Source organism: Schistocerca cancellata, chromosome 8 (assembly GCF_023864275.1).
Source record: "Schistocerca cancellata isolate TAMUIC-IGC-003103 chromosome 8, iqSchCanc2.1, whole genome shotgun sequence".
Classification (NCBI taxonomy): Eukaryota; Metazoa; Arthropoda; class Insecta; order Orthoptera; family Acrididae; genus Schistocerca; species Schistocerca cancellata.
Window position 1 is genome coordinate 75,047,768 of NC_064633.1, and position 20,976 is coordinate 75,068,743.

Sequence of the window (20,976 nt, forward strand, 5' to 3'; positions counted from 1 at the left end):
CGTGAAAGAATTCCATCAACTTCCGGATATTAAAAGGAGGTGCTTTCATATCTGTTCCCTCTCTGCCTGCATATAGCTTACAGGAAGCTCTCGCGCTCCTCTGCAAATTTATCTTGTGAAGGTATGAAATTAATTATACGTCTGTTTACACGCAAATACATTAGCGAACTCCCTTGTAACTTAACTTCAGTCTTTTGTACGAACTCTTTCCTCTAATCTTTCAGTTCTGCGTCGTGCAAATCGCTAAATTACGACGGCTGTTGTGTCGGTAGACACTGTCACTTTGTTTCTGGTAGGGGGAATAAATTTAAAAACAAGTAGGAAAATTAACCGCAGGTTATCTGAGCAATCTGTATCAAAGATACCTTTCCGCGACTGACAATGTGGATTAACAGAGGACGAAATTGGAGATTACAGTAGAACAGAGACTACCGAGGTAAGCACACAAACAAAAGTCATCCCCAGGAGATAACTCGCTAATACCGCGAATCATCACTACCCTTCAGCCAACTGACTGGTTTGGTGTTACCCGCCACGACATCCTCTCATCTGCTAACTTTTTCATCTCAGAGTAGTACTTACAATCTACGCCTTCCATTATATCATCATCATCATCATCATCATCATCATTTAAGACTGATTATACCTTTCAGCGTTCAGTCTGGAGCATAACCTCCCTTATACAGTTCCTCCATGATCCCCTATTCAGTGCTAACATTGGTGCCTCTTCTGATGTTAAACCTATAACTTCAAAATCATTCTTAACCGAATCCAGGTACCTTCTCCTCGGTCCGCCCCGACTCCTCCTACCCTCTTCTGCTGAATCCATGAGTCTCTTGGGTAACCTTGCTTCTCCCATGCATGTAACATGACCCCACCATCTAAGCCTGTTCACCCTGACTGCTACATCTATAGAGTTCATTCCCAGTTTTTCTTTGATTTCCTCATTGTGGACACCCTCCTGCCATTGTTCCCATCTACTAGTACCTGCAATCATCCTAGCTACTTTCATATCCGTAACCTCAACCTTGTTGATGAGGTAACCTGAATCCACCCAGCTTTCGCTCCCATACAACAAAGTTGGTCGAAAGATTGAACGGTGCACAGATAACTTAGTCTTGGTACTGACTTCCTTCTTGCAGAAGGGGCAAGTAAGGCTAGCAACCTGCTTCCCTGGTACTTTAAATATGATGCTGGCAACAATCTTCCATTATATGCTGGATATATTCCAGTTCCTGCGTTCCTCTGCGGTTTTTGCCCCTACAGCTCCCTCATCGAAGGAGTTGGCGCTGTGGTTAGCACACTGGACTCGCATCCGGGAAGACGACGGTTCAAACCCGCGTCCGGCTATCCTGATTTAGGTTTTCCGTGATGACCCTAAATCGCTTCAGGCAAATGCCAGGACGATTCCTTGGAAAGGGCACTCCCGATTTCCTACTTCCCTAATACGATGCTACCGATGACCTCGCTGTTTGGTCCCATCCCCCAAACCAACCAACCAAGAGCTTCCTCTAGTACCATGGAAGTTACGTATTCCCTGATGTCTTAAAAGACGTCCAGTCACTCTGTCCCTTCCTCTTGTCAGTGTGTTCCGCGTATTCCTTTCCTCGCCGATACTGCGGAGAACCTCCCCATTCCTTACCTCATCAGTTCATCGAATTTTCAACATTCTTCCGTAGCATCACATCTCAAATGCTAGCATTCTCTTTTATTCCAGTTTTCACACTGTCCATGTTCTAACCTTGACAACGGCCTCAGTTCAGCGAGGAAGAGTTCTCAAATTTCCTCGGTTATGACACTTCTTCAGCCCAGCCACTTCTTAATCACTATATCCCATAGAACTACCGAAGTGCGCGGATGTTCACTGTTATGATCTCCTGTCTGCCCCAACCAGTCTCTGACATGTTCTATGGGTCTAATACCAGGTGATTTAGTGGCCAGTGCAGATGCGATATAATCCGTCAAACCAAGAACGTGTGTGTATGTGTGTGCAGGCCCATGATATCATTGTTAGAGTGTCCTCAGTATATTCTTCATGAAGATGTAGAAGAAAGGGCAGCCCTTGGTCACCGAGGATGCTGACACAAAAATCCTAGTTCACGTTCACGGTAACCCGACTATAAATGCCTACTGCAGGCAGCTCCCTTTGCAGTGTATGCTGGGGGACTATTTACGATGGATCTGCATTCGACAACAGCAGCAAATACTAGCGAATGGGAAGTTTTTACTGCAACTCTTCTTACGCCTTGTCACGTCGTTTTCGATACATTGGGCTGTCTGCATTGATACACGAGAACTGGACAACTTCATTCACTGTGTCGTCATTCTCAAGTGCAAATCCGACAGCTGCTCTCTTCCATTCCGTCACGTCTCTACGTTGACGCACATCACTGCTCTGATTCCATACAACTAATACACACACACACACACACACACACACACACACACATTCACTACCATGACTTGTCAGAGATGGCGGAGGGAGGGGGGAAGAGGGCAATGACCAATGACAACCTTTTACCACTTCTGTATCATCTACAACTCTGGAATGCAACTAGTGTGCTCTTTTAAGAGGATAACAAATATTTTGATAGGTGAAGTGATGATAAAGACTCCAGTGGTAGAAATAAGAAGTATCATCCATCGGAAAGAGTATTACCGTTAAAAGTCATAAGACGCTTTCCCAAGAGTGTCTAGCATCATACTGCTTCCCCCTCTGATTACTCTTCCTAATGAAACGACAGTAAAATCAGAGAAATTAAATTCGAGCTAATGGACAGTCATCCTTCCACTAACAGGATAATAATGTGGGAGGCATGGCACTGCTACACGAAGCATTTTCAAATGGTTCAAATGGCTCTGAGCACTATGGGACTTAACATCTGAGGTCATCAGTCGGTTAGACTTAGAACTACTTAAACCTAACCAACCTCAGGACATCACACACATCCATGCCCGAGGCAGGATTCGAACCTGCGACCGTACCAGAATCATCTTCCGCCATGCATTGATTCCACGCAACGTGAGAGTTCAGTCGAAAATCGTAACTTTTATCTCTTTCAATTAAATTCTTGCTGACGATTGCTATTTATTGTTTGAATTAAAGACTGCAGAACCAAACAACTCTTGATTTATTCATTATAATAATGAGGTGAAAACAAATAGATTGGGTAGTTAAATGTAGTGATAATAAGTGATCTGTGCACCTTTATTATGAGACGACGTACTTGGAACTGTCTTCCAGAGTAGCAGAATGGAACAGAGAGATAGGAGTACGGAAAACGTTGGTATTCTGACATACAGAACATAGCGCCGTAGAGCGTTGAACGTAGAGGCAGTTGAACCCTTCCTTACAACAGTTTTTTACTGCAACACCTTTGGCACAGCGAGACTTTTGCAGCATTCATTCACATCTTATTGGGTGCAAATCCGCGTCTCTTCAGAACAATTCACGGACCGCTTGTAATCTGATGTTTCACGTCTTCGCAAATATAATACGTAGTTCACAAACGATCACTCGTTTAATACGATGTGGCACTGAAGCAGCGAATAAACTGGTGTAGGCATCCGTAGTCAAAAACAGAGATATGTAAACAGGCAGAATACGGCAATGCGTTCGGCAACACCTGTATAAGACACCAAGTGCCTGGCGCAGTTGATAGGTCGGTTACTGCTGCTACAATGGCACGTTATCAATAACGTGGTGTTATAGTCGGCGCATGAGCGATGGAACAAAGCATCTCCGAGGTAGCGATGAAGTGAGGATTTACCTGTACGAACATTTCACGAGTGTACCCCGAATATCAGGAATCCGGTAAAACATCAAATCTCCGACATCGCTGCAGCCGGAAAAAGATCCTGCAAGAACGGGACAAACGACGACTGAAGTGAATTGGTCAACGTGACAGAAGTGCAAACCTTCCACAAATTGCTGCAGATTTCACTGCTTGGTCATCAACAAGAGTCAGCGTGCGAACCATTCAACGAAACATCGAAATGGCCTTTCGGAACGGAAGACCCATTCGTGTACACTTGATGACTGCACGACACAAGGCTTTACGCCTCGCATGGGCCCGTCATCACTGACATTGGACTGGTGATGACTGGAAACATGTTGGCTGGTCGGACGAGACTCTTCAAATTGTATTAAGCGGATGGACGTGTACGGACATAGAGATAAACTCAGGAAGGTATGGACCCCGCATGTCAGCATGGGACTGTTCAAGCTGGTGAAGGCTCTGGACTGGTGTGGGGAGTGTGCAATTGGAGTGAAATGGGACCCCCTGATATGTCTAGATACGACTCTAGTGGGTGACACGTACGTAAGCATCCTGCCCGATCACCTGCATCCATTCACGCCCATTATGGATTCAAAGAGGACTTGGGCAATTCCAGCAGGACAATACGACGCCATGCACGTCCAGAATTGCTACAGAGTGGCTCCAGCAACTCTCTTGTAACCTTAAACACTTCCGCTGGCCTCCAAACTCCCCAGACATGAACATTGTTGAGAGTATTAGGGATGCCTTGCAACATGCTGTTCAGAAGAGATTTCCACCTCCTCGTGGAGGTGAGCTACACTTTCTTAAAATTCCCCGAGTAAACCAAAGTCGACCATTCGACTTCACTACTACAGGCCTTACCCGATCGTCTCATTTTGTATCCCTTCGCAGCGTTACGCCTAGATATTTAATCTAGCTGCCTGTGTCAAGCAGCACACTATCAGTCATATATACTATTGATGAAAAACTGCTGGAATCAAAATCTACCGTAAAATATGTGGGATTAATCATATAGACTGATCTGAAGTGCAATGATAACATAGAACGAACAGTAGGAAAAGCAGATGTTACACAGAGATTCAGAGGAAGATTCTTAAGGAAATGTAACATCCACGAAGGAAGTGGCTTACAAGATGCTTGTTTCACCGATTAATGAGTATTGTTCATCAGTATGGGATCCTGACCAGGTAGTACTGATAGAAGAGATAGACAAGCTCCAACGAAGACCACTATCTTTCGTCACCGTATCGTTTAGTCGGCAAGAGATGCTCAAGAAACACCATTGGCAGACGTTACAAGAGAGCGGCCTACTAATGAAATTTCAGAAGATCTCTTTCCAGGAAAATTCGGACAGTATATTACTTCCTCCCAGAAACAACTCGTGAAAAGACCACGACGAGAAGATTTGTGAATTTAGAGCTTACCGACAATCATTCATCCCAGGCGCTGTTCGCATAAGTTTGGATCAGTTAGTGGTACCAGAAGTTCCCTCCGCTACAAACTGTAAATTGGCATGCAGAGTATGATGTAGATGTGCAAACCTAATGTTGGGACTCGATTTTGTTTCAAGATTGAGCAGGTGAAACAGGTAAGTGCGGTTCAGTTTCCAGAACGAGAAATGCCCTCCACCACACACCGTTTCGTGGCTTGCAGGCTATGATGTAGATATATAAATGTAACATTGGGAGTCGCGGGAGATTTAACATAAGCGAAGGTGTGCTTTAAGATTGAATTGGTGTGGAAACTTCAATAGAGTGTACATGATACAGGTAAAAAGCGATAGGCAGATATGATATGCCAGATATAGCGCTTGGCGTTCAAGGATTCGGAAGCAGAGAAGTATCTTGGGAGGAGTGGGGTCAACATACAGACCGTGAAGTGCGTATCAGAGGGTACATGGCGTTGTACCACACGTTAAGGCGTTTCCTCCGTTCCAATCTCATATGGGGCGCGAGAAAAATGCGTTCTCTAACCTTGTCTTCGCGTTCACTAAGGGAGAGATACTCCGAGGCTGAAGAACACCTTTCGTGGGATAATAGGTGTCTGTCTTCGAGCATATGCCAGTCCCGGTTTTCAGCATCTCTGTGACGCTCTCACGTTTGTTTCAGCAAACCAGTCAGCTTCTGCGACGCTTTTCTCTGTATTCGTTCAAAATCAATGAGAGCGCACAAAAACTAACTCTATTGATTTTGAAAATGCGATCGATTCTCTGAAACATCAAGCGTTGTTTTGGAAGTGTGGTATGCCGCAGAAAATCCTGAATATCATCAAAGATCTGTGTGATGGCTACAAATGTTATGTTCCTGTTGTGTACATAGTTCCGCGTAGTCAGCGCGTACACAACTTTCCCAATAGAGCGCGCCCCGCTAAGCACAATAGCGCAGGCGCACCGCTCGTCCGTCTCCGCACTACGAGATGGCGCTGTCTTAGAGACGGGCCAAATTTTGCTTCCGCCGATCCGCGTATTAATATGTAGCGCAGCCAATGAGATTGCTGCTAACGTAGAACCTTTTCTCCTCGCCGATCACACTTGCGCAGTGATACCTGAACCTCGAGGTATTATAACAAGTCACCGCCAGACACCACACTTGCTAGGTGGTAGCCTTTAAATCGGCCGCGGTCCGTTAGCATACGTCGGACCCGCGTGTCGCCACTATCAGTGATTGCAGACCGAGCGCCGCCACACGGCAGGTCTAGAGAGACTTCCTAGCACTCGCCCCAGTTGTACAACCGACTTTGCTAGCGATGGTTCACTGACAAAATACGCTCTCAGTTGCCGAGACGATAGTTAGCATAGCCTTCAGCTACGTCATTTGCTACGACCTAGCATGGCGCCATTACCAGTTACTTTTGATACTGTAAAACATGTACCGTCAACAGCGACATTCACCATTAATGGATTAAAGTTCAGTATTCCACCAGCTACATCCGTTTTTTCTAAAGTCTAATTTCCTTGTCCTGTTGCAGACCTCACGCCAGCATGCGTGAGCTAGAATGCGTGCCTTTCAGCTTCCCCTAGTAACCCGGTGTTGGCTCTCCTGCCAACCCACAACATTGGCGACGAAGCAACACCACGTTCGTAACTATACTGCCCTGATTTACTTGTGTAATGGCTTCGCCACCATCTCCAGATGTACTGTCCGAATTTTATCACTTACAGAATCAGCAGACGCAGGCCTTACTGGATGCACTTGGTCAGCTTGTCCAGGGCCAACGTGCAATGCAAAACGATGCGGCAGCCGTCGCTCCACCGCTATCGCAGCCACAACATGCAGTTGCACCAACTTTTTGTCCTTTTGATGCTGCACTGGAAAGCTGGACGGAGTGGTCACGCCAATTTGGATTCCATCTCGCCGCCTACAGAATTCAAGGTAACGAGCAGCAGCCTTTTTTATTGTCCTCCGTCGGGGTGCACACGAACCGTGTGATAGTCAAATTATTTCCCTGACGCGACGTAGCAACTCTGTCCTACGACGAAATTTTGTCTGCATTAGATGCATATTTCAAAGAATCAGTCAATGTCGTTGCCAAACGGTATACCTTCTTTCGTACAAACCGTACGGCAGGTCAGACTAATCGGGAGTGGGTTGCAAGCATGCAAGACCTTACTAGGGATTGTGCTTTTCAGTGTCAATGTGGACTCCCTTATTCAAATACTACGGTACGTGATGCAATTGCACAGAACGTTTCTGATTTTCGTATAAGGGAACAGATTTTGAAACTAGTCAATCCCTCCCTTCAACAAGTGATGTACATATTGGATCGGCAGGACACACTTGACTTTGCTCAGGAATCATTTGAAACTTCGCCACCCATATGTCAGGTTAACCGGCCTGCCGGGCGAGCTGCACGGAACAGTAAACAGTCCTCACGCCCGACCGTGCCCCTGCCGCCAGGCTCTCAGCCACATGTACCGCGCTGGCAAGCAAATGCAGTGCTAAAATCATGCCCGCGGTGTGCTACTAGACATTCGCATGAGAATTGCCCGTCACGCCAAGCTATTTGCTTTTATTGTAATAAAAAAGGACATGTTCAAAGTGTTTACCATAAAAAGCTCAGAACGGAAGCTCAAAACCATTCCAGGCCCTTTGCTTCGCGCCGGAATCGGAATCAAACCAAGGATACTCAGGCTCACAACACTTCGCTCATGGCAATTCATATAGTTCATGCCACTCCGCCCAGTGCCACTCTCTCTAACAGTGACTGTGTTCGTCCCAAACACAGTGTGCGTCGACATCGCAGGAACTCCTGTCAAATCGCAAGTGATTTTGTACCAGTGTTAGATCACGTTGCACGAGACAGTCGCTCTTGTCGTCAGCAGGACAATAAACTTTTTGTGGACTTGGACATTAACGGCAAAGTGATAGCACTCCAGCTCGATACCGGGGTTGCAGTTTCACTGATCAATCAAGGCACTTACAAAGTGCTCGGCACACCTCCGTTGCATGCCGCAACTGTTAAGTTAACTACCTATTCAGGTCACGAGCTCCCTGTGTTAGGACAGTGCAGCCTCTTGCAACATACAAGGGACAAACAAAACTTGTGTCATTTTACGTCCTACGTTCTTCTTCTGCAGTGAACTTGTTTGGTTTCGATTTATTTCAGTTGTTTAACTTGTCTATAGTCAATCAGGTCCTATCAGTGAACCAGACTGTGCCTTCAGACAGCGATTCTCGTCTCTGTGAAGAATTTGCAGACATTTTTGCACCGGGCCTCTGTTGCCCTAAGAACTATAAAGCACAATTGGAACTGGAAGTAAACGCACAACCGAAATTTTTCAGAGCGCGCAATGTTCCCCACGCATTGCGTGATGAGGTCGCAAAAACATTACACGATTTGGAATCACAAGGTGTAACTGAACGTGTGCAGGCTTCTCTCTGGGAATCACCCTTAGTAATTTTGCCAAAACCTTCCGGAAAATTGAGACTTTGTGTGGACTTCAAGGCAACAGTGAATCCACAACTAGTGACTGCAACTTTTCCTTTACCCCACCCGGCAGATCGTTTTGACAAACTGTGCCCGGGTAAATATTTTTCGAAGTTGGACCTAGCAGATGCGTACTTGCAAATACCGGTGGACGCAGAATCCCAGCGCGTTTTGGTGGTTAACACGCATCTTGGTTTGTATCGATTCAAACGACTGCCATTCGGGTGTGCATCCGCCCCTGCATTGTTTCAGCAATATCTACAAACTGTTTGTGCGTCGGTCCCTACTGCAGCAAACTATCTGGACGATATTGTGATCTCCGGACAGACGGAAGAAGAACATTTAGCCAATCTCAGAACATTATTTCAGGTTTTGCGACAAAATGGTCTTCGCTTGAGGAAGGACAAATGTGTGTTTTTTGCTCGTGACTTACCCTATCTGGGACACGTACTCTATGCCCAAGGCGTACATCCCAGTCCAGAGCACCTCCGTGCCATACAAGACTTGCCTTCGCCGCAGAATTTGAAGCAGCTACAGCGTGTGCTGGGAAAAAGTAAATTACTATAATAAATATATCCCACACGCCTCTTCCATTTCAGCTCCGCTTCATCGCTTACGCCGTAAAGGTGTTCCGTTCGTCTGGACGACGGAATGCGACCGCGCCTTTCTCCAGTTGAAATCGGCGTTGCTTTCCAATACTTGCCTTACGCCATTCGATCCCTGGAAGCCCCTTTTGTTGATGGTGGATGCATCGGATTTCGGGATCGGTGCTGTGCTTGCGCACAAAGATGGTTCGCACGATCGCACTATTGCCTTTGCGTCCAAATTGCTCTCGTCTGCGCAACGAAATTATTCACAGATCGAGAAAGAAGCATTGGCTCTCGTATTTGGTGTTACAAAGTTTCATGTTTTCTTGTATGGTCATCACTTTACCATCATCACAGACCACAAACCTTTAACATCGCTTTTTCATCCGACCAAGCCTGTACCTCCACGTACAGCGCAGAAATTCATTCGCTGGTCTATTTTCCTCTCGCAGTACCGCTACGATATCTTGCATCGGTCCACTGCTAATCACGGAAACGCCCATGCGTTGTCCCGTTTGCCTGTTGCTGAGGATAGAGCATTCGATTCCTCCGAACTTGCTTGCACGTTCATTGATTCGGAAACCGATGACGTGGTCGAATCGTTTCCGATTGATTTTCGTCGAGTAGCTACAGCCACAGCTGTCCTTGCTACCGTTCTGCGTTTTGTTGCTACGCAATGGCCCTTGTCAAAGTCACGGATCGGGGATTCGTTGGTTCGCCGATTTTTTGATCACAACGTGAGACTTTTTGTACGACGTGGTGTTTTGCTGTTGCGTTCTGATAATGATCAGTCCAGGGTCGTGGTCCCACGTTCGTTACAGACCTTTGTCTTACGGCTTCTCCACCAAGGACATTGGGGTATAGTGAGAACGAAACAACTTGCTCGTCAGCACTGTACTTGGTGCGGAATCGATGCCGCGATTACGAATATGTGCTCTTCTTGCATGGTGTGTGCCGAACAACAATCAGCACCACCGCGGAAATTCTTTGCATGGCCAAAAGCCACTTCCCCTTGGCAACGCTTACACATCGATTTTGCTGGTCCATTCTGGAATGCTCGATGGTTGGTTGTGGTAGATTCATTCAGTAATTTTCCTTTTGCTGTCCGGATGTCTTCTATGACGTCATCTGCCACCATCCAAGCGTTATCTGCTATCTTTTGCATTAAAGGTCTTCCACACACTATTGTTTCCGACAGTGGCCCACAATTCATGTCCGCAGAATTTCAGTCATTCTGCAAGGCCAATGGTATTCAACATCTGACGCCCGCGCCGTTTTCGGCACAGTCAGACGGTGCCGCTGGACGCTGCCTTCCATTTTGCCCCATGGCGACGCGCCGCCGCCGCCGCCGCCGCCGCCGCCGCCGCCTGTTCTCCCGCCGGCGACGCCCGCAGTGGACGCGTCGCTGCAACCGCCGGGCGCCTCCCTGGGTCACGCGCCGCCGATCGCTTCCCGTGACCAGTTGTCCTCTGACATGGAACTCTTGCCACCTCCGGACCATATGTCATCTTCGCCCGTCGGGTGCCCCGGCCCGATTAAGGTCGACCCTTCGGCCCCTCCTGTCTCTCTGCGAGCGCAAACACCAAATGTTGGCGTGCACCCTGGAGCAGGTTTTCAGGAGTTTCCTAGCTACCCGCGGTCCGAATGGCAGGGTGCAGGTGGCACAGCCTCGCCTCTTGTTAGGCTCCCCACCTCGTCGCATCGTCAACATGGGGTCCTCCCCACGTCGGGCGGAAGCCTTATGCCACAACCGTGCGCCGATTTACGGGGGAGGAATGTGGTGTCACCGCCAGACACCACACTTGCTAGGTGGTAGCCTTTCAATCGGCCGCGGTCCGTTAGTATACGACGGACCCGCGTGTCGCCACTGTCAGTGATTGCAGACCGAGCGCCGCCACACGGCAGGTCTAGTAGAGAGACTTGCTAGCACTCGCCCCAGTGGGACAACCGACTTTACTAGCGATGGTTCACTGACAAAATACGCTCTCAGTTGCCGAGACGATAGTTAGCATAGCCTTCAGCTACGTCATTTGCTACGACCTAGCAAGGCGCCATTACCAGTTACTTTTGATACTGTAAAACACGTCAAGAGCGACGTTCACCATTAATGGATTAAAGTTAAGTATTCCACCAGCTACGTCCGTTTTTTCTAAAGTCTAATTTCCTTGTCCTGTTCCAGACCTCACGCCAGCCTGCGTGAGCTAAAACGCGTGCATTTCGGCTTCCTTTAGTAACCCGGTGTTGTCTCTCCTGCCAACCCACTACAGTACAGACCTCCGATTAGTTAGTCTGCACCAGTCTGCATTTGTCTGTACCAGTTTATAGTGAAGTTTCAGTCTGCGCCTAATAAGATTACCATATTCCTGTACATAGCCATGAAGATAAATGAATAGACACTTTCTCAAGTATCAGAGATATGTGAGAATAAGATTAACGTACAAAAACCAAAGGAACTTCAGATTGTCAATTGTAAATAGCATCCAGAACCAAGTTAAGTTATTTTTATGCTTGTTATTGTAATAAATGTGTGTGAAAATTAATAAAGTTCTGTTTAAAGTTGGTCACCGTCAATCTGCTACTCTAAGCTTGCAAGTGGCATTTCTATCGTCTGACCTAACGGCAGAAGATAAAGACGCCACGATAACACCACGAGACATATTGCTGACACTCTCCTACTTCGTTAGAGCGACAAGTCAAATAATCTGATGGTGTGTGTACCGAAGGTAATAATATCTTAAGGCCAGGGAAAGATAACTTATGAGAAACTTTGAAGTAAAACAAAAACAGATACGTTTGGAAGACCAGGTACGTGAGAGGAAGTGAGGATGATTGGAGGCACACATTGAGAAACTCAGAAGGATCAGTCGGGGAGAAGGCATTTGAATGGAATCCTCAGGGAAAAAGGCAAAGGCCCAGAGGTGCGTGGAGGAAGACGTGGAAGAGGAAGCAAGGATAGTTGGCTTGTCCTGATCGGAACTGAGGGAAACGCCAAAAGAGATATATGGGTGGGCCGTTAGGGGCATAGGAGTTGAGTCAGGTAATCTTTTTACACGTTCCGTATCTCTTGGTAACCCTGTTTCGCATGGGTCTCACACACGTTAACAATACTGCATACCGAGCGAGGATGACGCAGTAGTTAGCACCCTGGACTCGAATTCCGGAGGACGACGGTTCAAATCCGCGTCCGGCCATCCTGATTTAGGTTTTCCGTGATTTCCCTAAATCGCTTCAGGCAAATACCGGGATGGTTCCTTTGAAAAGGCACGGCCGACTTCCTTCCCCATCCTTCCCTAATCTGATGAGACCGATGACCTCGCTGTTTGGTCGGTTGGTTGGTTTTCGGGGATTCGAGGGAGCAGACTGCGACGGTCATCGGTCCCTTTTTCCAAATACTAAAAATGCCCACAGAGAACAAAAAAAAAGTTCAACAGAATAGTAGACAGACGACACAGAACAACAGAAACGTAGACAAAGACCAGACAAAACGAAATAAAATCACACAGAGTGTGACGGTGGTTGGCCGACCATAGGAACAAAAAAAAAACGAGAAGCGAACCACCGAGAGACACATTAAAAACTCAGTTAAAAATCGTAGGCCAAAGGCCCGAATCAACACAAAAAAGACATAACAAACACTCAAATTAAATGATAAAATCCCCCTGCCCGAATAAAACGTAAAACTAAGCATGCCATGGCAGAGTCATCGGTTAAAAGGGCAGGGAGCGTATCAGGCACCGCAAATGCCTGCCTGACCACAGCTAAAAGGGGGCAGGCCAACAAAATGTGGGCCACTGTCAAAGCCGCCCCGCAGCGACATAGAGGAGGCTCCTCCCGACGCAGTAAGTAACTGTGCGTCAGCCGGGAGTGGCCAATGCGGAGCCGGCAAAGAACAACTGAATCTCTGCGAGTGGCTCGCACGGATGACCGTCACACACCCGTCGTCGCCTTGATAGGACGGAGTTTGTTTGGCGTGGGCAGATTGCGCCATTCAGTGTCCCAAAGCGAGAGAACTTCGCAGCGTAAGACAGCCCGCAAATCAGTCTCCGAGAGGCCTACCTCCAGAGTTGGTTCACTGGTGGCCTGTTTGGCCAGGCGGTCCACACGTTCATTGCCGGGTATCCCAACATGGCCTGGGGTCCACACAAAGACCACAGAACCGCCGCAACGGGCAAGAGTATGCAGGGACTCCTGGATAGCCATCACCAGACGAGAACGAGGGAAACACTGGTCGATAGCTCGTAAACTGCTCAGGGAGTAGCTACAGATAACGAAGGACTCACCTGAGCAGGAGCGGATATACTCTAGGGTACGAAAGATGACGACCAGGTCAGCAGCAGAAACGCTGCAGCCAGCTGGCAATGAATGTTGTTCATAGTGATCCCCTAGAGCATAGCGCGCAGTCCGGAACCGCGCGACTGCTGCGGTTGCAGGTTTGAATCCTGCCTCGGGCATGGAAGTGTGTGATGTCCTTAGGTTAGTTAGGTTTAAGTAGTTCTAAGTTCTAGGGGACTGATGACCACAGTAGTCAAGTCCCATAGTGCTCAGAGCCATTTGAACCATTTGAACCAGCAGAGCATAACCGACACGACCAGCAACCATCGAGCCGTCAGTGTAAGCAACGCCAGAGCCCTGATACGTGGCCAGGATGGAATAGAAGCGGCGGCGGAAGGGCTCCGGAGGGACTGAGTCCTTCGGGCCCTGTGCCAAGTCGGGCCGAAGGCAAGGGCGAGGAACACACCTCGGGGGTGTACGCAAAGGAGCCTAGAAAGGAGGTGGAACAGGGAAAACCCCAAGCCCGGAGAGAACCTCTTTGACGCGGACGGCGATCGGACAACCCGACCGGGGCCGACGTTCTGGGAGATGGACGACTGACTGCGGGAACAGGAGGCGATAATCTGGATGCCTGGGCAAGCTAAAAACATGCGCAGCATAAGCAGCCAGTAAAAGGTGGCGCCGTCACTGTCTCCACGAGTAATCCGTTCACAGGGCTGGTCCGGAAAGCACCAGTGGCAAGTCGTATCCCGCTGTGTAGGATTGGGTCCAGCACCCGCAACGCAGATGGGGATGCTGAGCCATAAGCCAGGCTTCCATAATCCAGACGGGACTGGATTAACGCCTGGTAGAGCCGTAAGAGGGTAGATCGGTCGGCGCCCCAGCTGGTGTGGCTCAGACATCGCAGAGCATTTAGATGCCGCCAACACATCTGTTTAAGCTGCCGAATATGAGGCAGGCAAGTCAACCGGGCATCAAAAACTACACCCAAAAACCTATGTGTCTCCACCACAGCAAGAAGCTCGCCGTCAAGATAAAGCCGCGGCTCCGGGTGAACAGTGCGTCGCCGGCAGAAATGCATAACGCAGGTCTTGGCAGCCGAAAACTGAAAGCCATGCGTTACAGCCCAAGACTGCGCCTTGCGGATGGAGCCCTGTACCTGACGTTCAGCAGCTGCAATTCCAATAGAGCTATAGTAAAGGCAGAAGTCGTCAGCATACAGGGAAGCGGAGACAGACGTTCCCACCGCCGTAGCGAGAGCGTTAATTGCTATTAAAAACAGGCAGACACTTAAAACAGATCCCTGTGGCACCCCGTTCTCCTGAACTCGGGAGGAGCTATGTGAGACTGCGACTTGCACGCGGAAGGTTCGATGCGATAGAAAATTTCGGATGAAAATCGGCAGTGGACCGCGAAGACCCCATCCATGAAGCGTAGAAAGGATGTGAAGACGCCATGTCGTATCGTACGCCTTCCGCATGTCGAAAAAGACAGCGACCAGGTGGTGACGGCGGGCAAAGGCAGTACGGATGGCCGACTCCAGGCTCACCAGATTGTCGGCGGCGTAGCGGCCTTTACGGAACGCACCTTGAGACGGAAGCAGAAGGCCCCGAGACTCCAGTACCCAATTCAACCGCCGGCTCGCCATCCGTTCGAGCAACTTGCAAAGAACGTTGGTGTGGCTAATGGGACGGTAGCTGTCCACCTCCAAAGGGTTCTTGCCAGGTTTCAAAATGGGGATAACAATACTTTCCCGCCATTGCGATGGAAACTCACGCTCGACCCAAGTACGGTTGTAAAGGTCGAGGAGCCGTCGCTGGCAGTCCACTGAAAGGCGTTTCAGCATCTGACAGTGGATGCGACGTGGACCAGGAGCGGTATCAGGGCAAGCGGCTAGGGCACTGCGAAGTTCCCACTCACTGAATGGAGCATTGTAGGATTCAGGATGGTGGATGCGAAATGAAAGGCTCCGACGTTCCATCCGCTCTTTAATGGAGCGGAAGGTTAGTGGGTAATTCGAAGAAGCACCGCGCTGTTTGGTCCTCTCCCCCAAATCAACAAACCAACCAATACTGCATCCGCGGACGTCGAGTGGATTAGTTATCTACATACGAGCATTATGTATATCATATGAACAATTCTCTTCATCGAAATGATGTGGAGTGTTTACAGGAGCTTATATATAGGTGATCACTGGTAATATTAATGAAAACATAAATTTTTAGTCACGATTACGCAACTGCAAACAAAAACCAATTTTTCATATGTGTACGGAGGTTACCAGTTTTTCAATAAAATTCGTCCTTGTAAAAGAAGGACTTGTCCAGGAGAAATGATGTTAGGTTAGCCGGCCGGTGTGGCCGAGCGGTTCTAGGCGCTGCAGTCTGGAACCGCACGGCCGCTACGGCACAGGTTCGAATCCTGCCTCGAGCATGGATGTGTGTGATGTCCTTAGGTTAGTTAGGTTTTAGTTCTAAGTTCTAGGGGACTGATGACCTCAGAAGTTGAGTCCCATAGTGCTCAGAGCCATTTGATAGGTTAGATTTAAACCTTGTTTTGCTACCTGTCAGATATTTTATGTTATTGGGTAAATAATAAAAAAAATGGTTGCATGATATTGAACGCCTTTCTGAGCCTTTAACAGCCTTAATAATGGATAATAAAGGTCGATATTTCCTCTAACGTCGGTTGGTATGGACATCACTGTTATTCTCAAATTATGATGGATTATATATGACAAATTTTCTCTGCTTTGAATATTGTTTGAATTATTCAGCACAACTTTTTGTATCCTGCCTCTCAGGATCCATCTGATGAGAGCAAAACATTTGCATAGGATTGAGTTGGACGTGTAAGAATCTGTTGTATACTACTTATTCACTAAGCTTCAGCCTTTTGTCAGGCACCTTTTCCGTTCTTACTGCCGCCTTCCTCTAACCCTTCTCCGTCAACTACTACACTGCGTGCACTGCGACGTAACTGCACGTGTTACTTGCAGGTTTAGCGCGGCTCTTACTGGAACTGAACCTTACTCCTTTGCCGGGACTGGAGAACGCCCTTCGACCAGTAACGCGCTCGCTGCATTTTCTCCCCGTTTGTCGGCTCGGCGCACAGCAGAGCTTGCGGCTGAAGCGCGGAGGCAGTGACATCTGTTGAGCGTAGCCTGAACGTCGTAAACAAGCTGTCGGGTATGTAAATGGTCCGAGTATGTATGCAAATTGGCCAGATTACTAATGGAAAACTTGAAAAATAGCTTCCGGTTGCATTTGCCAAAGTGAAAAGAGGGTGCCCCAGGCCGTGGCGTGTACTGGCGGGACGGTTCGTATGTAGCAAAGGCACCTTGTCCTTATAGCTCGTGCTTCGGATACCTACATCCAGTAATTCTTCCTCGTTTCCGTGGAGGATAGCAATGTATCAACGAATCATATCACTGATAGCTTTCACCATGAAGTTTAATCCCACTCTCAAATCTTCCCTTTCTTTCTAATATAGCTTTCATTTTCAATACAAATTTCTAGTTGTAAAGCGATATAAGACGGAAATCACAAGTGAATGATGAAATACCGATGCTTTTCAACCTCCATGTGAGCACCTGAGTGGCGCGGATATAGCGTACAAAGTGTGTTCGGTAGGCGAGGAGAGCGAGATTATGCATAAAAAAATTCGTTTCACTGTACTGATGGATTGACGTTCCAGAAAATGAGAAACATCTTCAGTGAATGAAAAACGCAAATCTAAAAAATTTGGGACGATTTCGCGTAAGTGAACCGAAATCAGGTAGTACGAAACAAAACGTGTTTCAAATGTAGCTTGGTAATTTAGCAGATAGTCTGTTTCGAAATACAGTTGTAAGTAGGCTGTTTATGTTTTCTTATTGGCAACGTTACATAGCGCTCTATACGAAAATCACTGGCTGTGCTGTGTGCAGTCTGTGGCTAGTTTGCATTGTTGTCTGCCATTGTAGTGTTGGGCAGCGGCAACTGGATGTGAACAGCGCGTAGCGTTGCGCAGTTAGAGGTGAGCCGCCAGCAGTGGTGGATGTGTGGAAGGAAATGGCGGAGTTTTGAAATTACATATATTATGACTTTTGATGATATTAAGGTAAATACAGTGTTTGTTCTCTATTAAAATCTTTCATTTGCTAACTATATCAGTAGTTAGTGCCTTCAGTAGTTTGAATCTTTTATTTAGCTGGCAGTAGTGGCGCTCGCTGTATTGCAGTAGTTCCAGTAACGAAGATTTTTGTGAGGTAAGTGATTTGTGAAAGGTATAGGTTAATGTTAATCAGGGCCATTCTTTAGCAGGGATCTTTGATAGTCAGATTGCGTTGCGCTAAATAATATTGTGTGTCAGGTTAAGCACAGTCGTGTACAATTGTTCAAAGGGGACGTTTCATATGTCGACCCTTAGCCTAGGATACCTCACTGGAATCTTCTGATTTTTTCTTGTAGTTTGTGTAATTAGTGTAGATTTTGTTTATTGCTATTGCGTAATTGTAGAGAGTATCTCCTTTGTAGTTGCAGTCTTTCATTGTTGTACAGTAAAACAGTTGTGGCATGCATGTAGATTTGCACCAAGTATTTCGCAGCTGCAATTAACTAGATATTATTTTCAGTGCTATGTTAATGTGTTCCCCTATTTTTGCTCTTCAAATTGTGTTTTTCTGTGTTGTCGTGTGAAATATTGTGACAATAATGGCGTGTGAAAAACGTAACACTAGGCTCCAAAGTAAACTGAGAAATGACAGTGAAGACGAAAGCAGTGTGTTAACGCCACCATGTAATGAATTAACTACTGTTCAACGTAGTAATTTGGTAATTGTACATAGGGAAATGGAGCGGGCTGCAAACAATGGTGTAGACAGTGAAACAATTAGTGAACAGGGAAGCATTATCGATCGATCGCTCGGCAACAGCTCGCCTCAGGAATCCGAAATGACAGCACACAATTTTACAAATACTGTAGATTCAGGTTTTGCGTCCTCACCGTTTTCTCAAAAAAGTCAAGACACATTTTCTGCTTGTCAAAATGTGAATGTTGCTGGTGCAAATGCACTGCCGAAAAGCGTGGAGGAACAGATTCCAGACACTAATGCATTGTTATTACAATTAATGCAACAAATGGGACAAAATCTTCAAAAGTTAGACACAATGGAACAAAATCTTCAAAAGTTAGACACAATGCAACAAAATCTTCAAAAGTTAGACACCACACTTGAACAAACACGTGAAGATTTAACCACTGAGTTACATAACATCGAATCGAAATGTCAAAAGGTCTGTAATGACGTAAAAACACAAATTTGTGAGCAATTGCAACCTATTTTTTCGCGTCATGAAAATGCATTACAGAATCACGAAGCAGCCATAAAAGAACTGGAAACTATTGTTAATGAAAATCATGAGACCTTGCAAGCTAAAATTGACTCAGCTGCATCTACCGATTTGGTTACGCAACTTTCAAAAACTCAAGAAAACTTAAAAGACACAGTAGATACTCTGAAAATTGGTTCAGAAAGACACATGGAGGAAATTAGTTCATTATCAGAGAAAGTAGTTGAACTTTCGGATCAGCTAAATAATTTATCTACGAAGGTAGATGATAATCTGGATGACACAAAACCGGTAGTCTTTAATAACACAGAAGAGTGCGAACAAATTAGGAAACTGAAACAAAATCAAAATCAAATCAATACGCAACACCAAAGAGAAATCCGGGAAGTACAAGATCAGCTGACACAGGTAATACAAGAATTACGTATTTCAGAGGACACTCGCGCTCCAATACGGGAAGAGGGACATAGAAATATGGAACAGCCACAAAATAATAACACAGGGCATTTCGGAAGTTATGAAAGAAATTGGCAATGGGCACCGAATTTTGAGATCGAGCCGCCGACACGACGTAACAATGACCGACATGCTACTCGCCGACACGATGATTTTGACTATAAGCTGTTCATTACTACACGTAAATTCAAAACGTTTAAGAATTCTGCCAACGACATTCATCCACAAGCGTGGCTCCATCAATTCTCTCATTGTTTCCCTCCCAACTGGTCATTGGAGCACAGGTTAGAATTTATGTGTGGCTACTTGGAGAATGAACCAGCTGTAAGAATGCGATCGGTCATTCACGATTGTCACAGTGAAGGAGAATTTTACCATGCCTTCCTCTCAGCATATTGGTCTCAAGCCACACAAGACCGAGTAAAACATGGCATCATAATGATGAAACATTTCGAACAATCTGAATTTTCCAGTCTTGTGAAATATTTTGAAGACATGTTGCACAAGAATCAGTATCTGTCAAACCCATACAGCCCCTCAGAACTCATCCGCATTTGCTTAATCAAATTACCTGAACATTTACGGCATATTATTTTGGCAGGACGTTGCAAAGACGACATTGAAGCTTTTCAGGGACTCTTACAAGAATTAGAAATTGACACAGACAGCCGCGGGATGCGAAAACGGGAAAACAATCACTACAGGGCACATCCGTCACAATTCCGTGACGACAGAAACAATAAATGGCCACGACAAGCCTATTCTTACAACGTAAATCGTGACCGAAACAGACACCACCCGTATGACAACCACAATAACATTGACGCTAACCTTGAGCAAAATTCCCGTATTCTTTATGGACGAATACAGCATGATAATTGCATTCAAGTTGAAACTCTGCGTACTGAGAAGAGCAAAAGGTTTACACCACATTTCACATGTAAAATCGTTTATTGAAAGATAATCTGCTTTTTAACTTTGTCTTTGCCATAAAACGTTTCACTTCACGTTACTAGTATGCTTTAGAAACTGTTACCATGCAACAATGTTTAAAGTTAAATATCCAGTCAAGAACCAAGAGAACTTATTCAAACAGAAATTACGAATGCATTGTTATTGCGAACAGATGACACAGTAGTTAGTTTATGTGACAGCTACACGATTTTATCACGACGCTACTAATATGTGACACAATTTACATTGTTGCTTTTGCGGTGCATCTGTTTTATATCTGCACGGTTTTTCTGAATTATTCTGGAAAGTAAAACATGTTTTAGTAGTAACTTTTGTGGTATAGCTACAATGAGACAGCCTTTTCCGTAGCACAACAATACATTACAGCACAGTAATTTCTTCATCACAACAATAAGCGTAATAACTAAGATATCTATATGCAAAGCATTTCACCTTTGTTTATCATGACGTAAGTACATTGACTTCTGCAGAACTTAGCTTTTGGAGGACGATAACTACGACACTTCCACAGAGATTATTTTACAGCAAGACGCACATTTGGCGCTACAGGACACGTATTTGAGTGATTAATTTTGTACTTAAAACATTTATTTTTAAAGATTTTTGAATTACAGAGAAAGTTTTCCGTGATACATTTCATTCCAT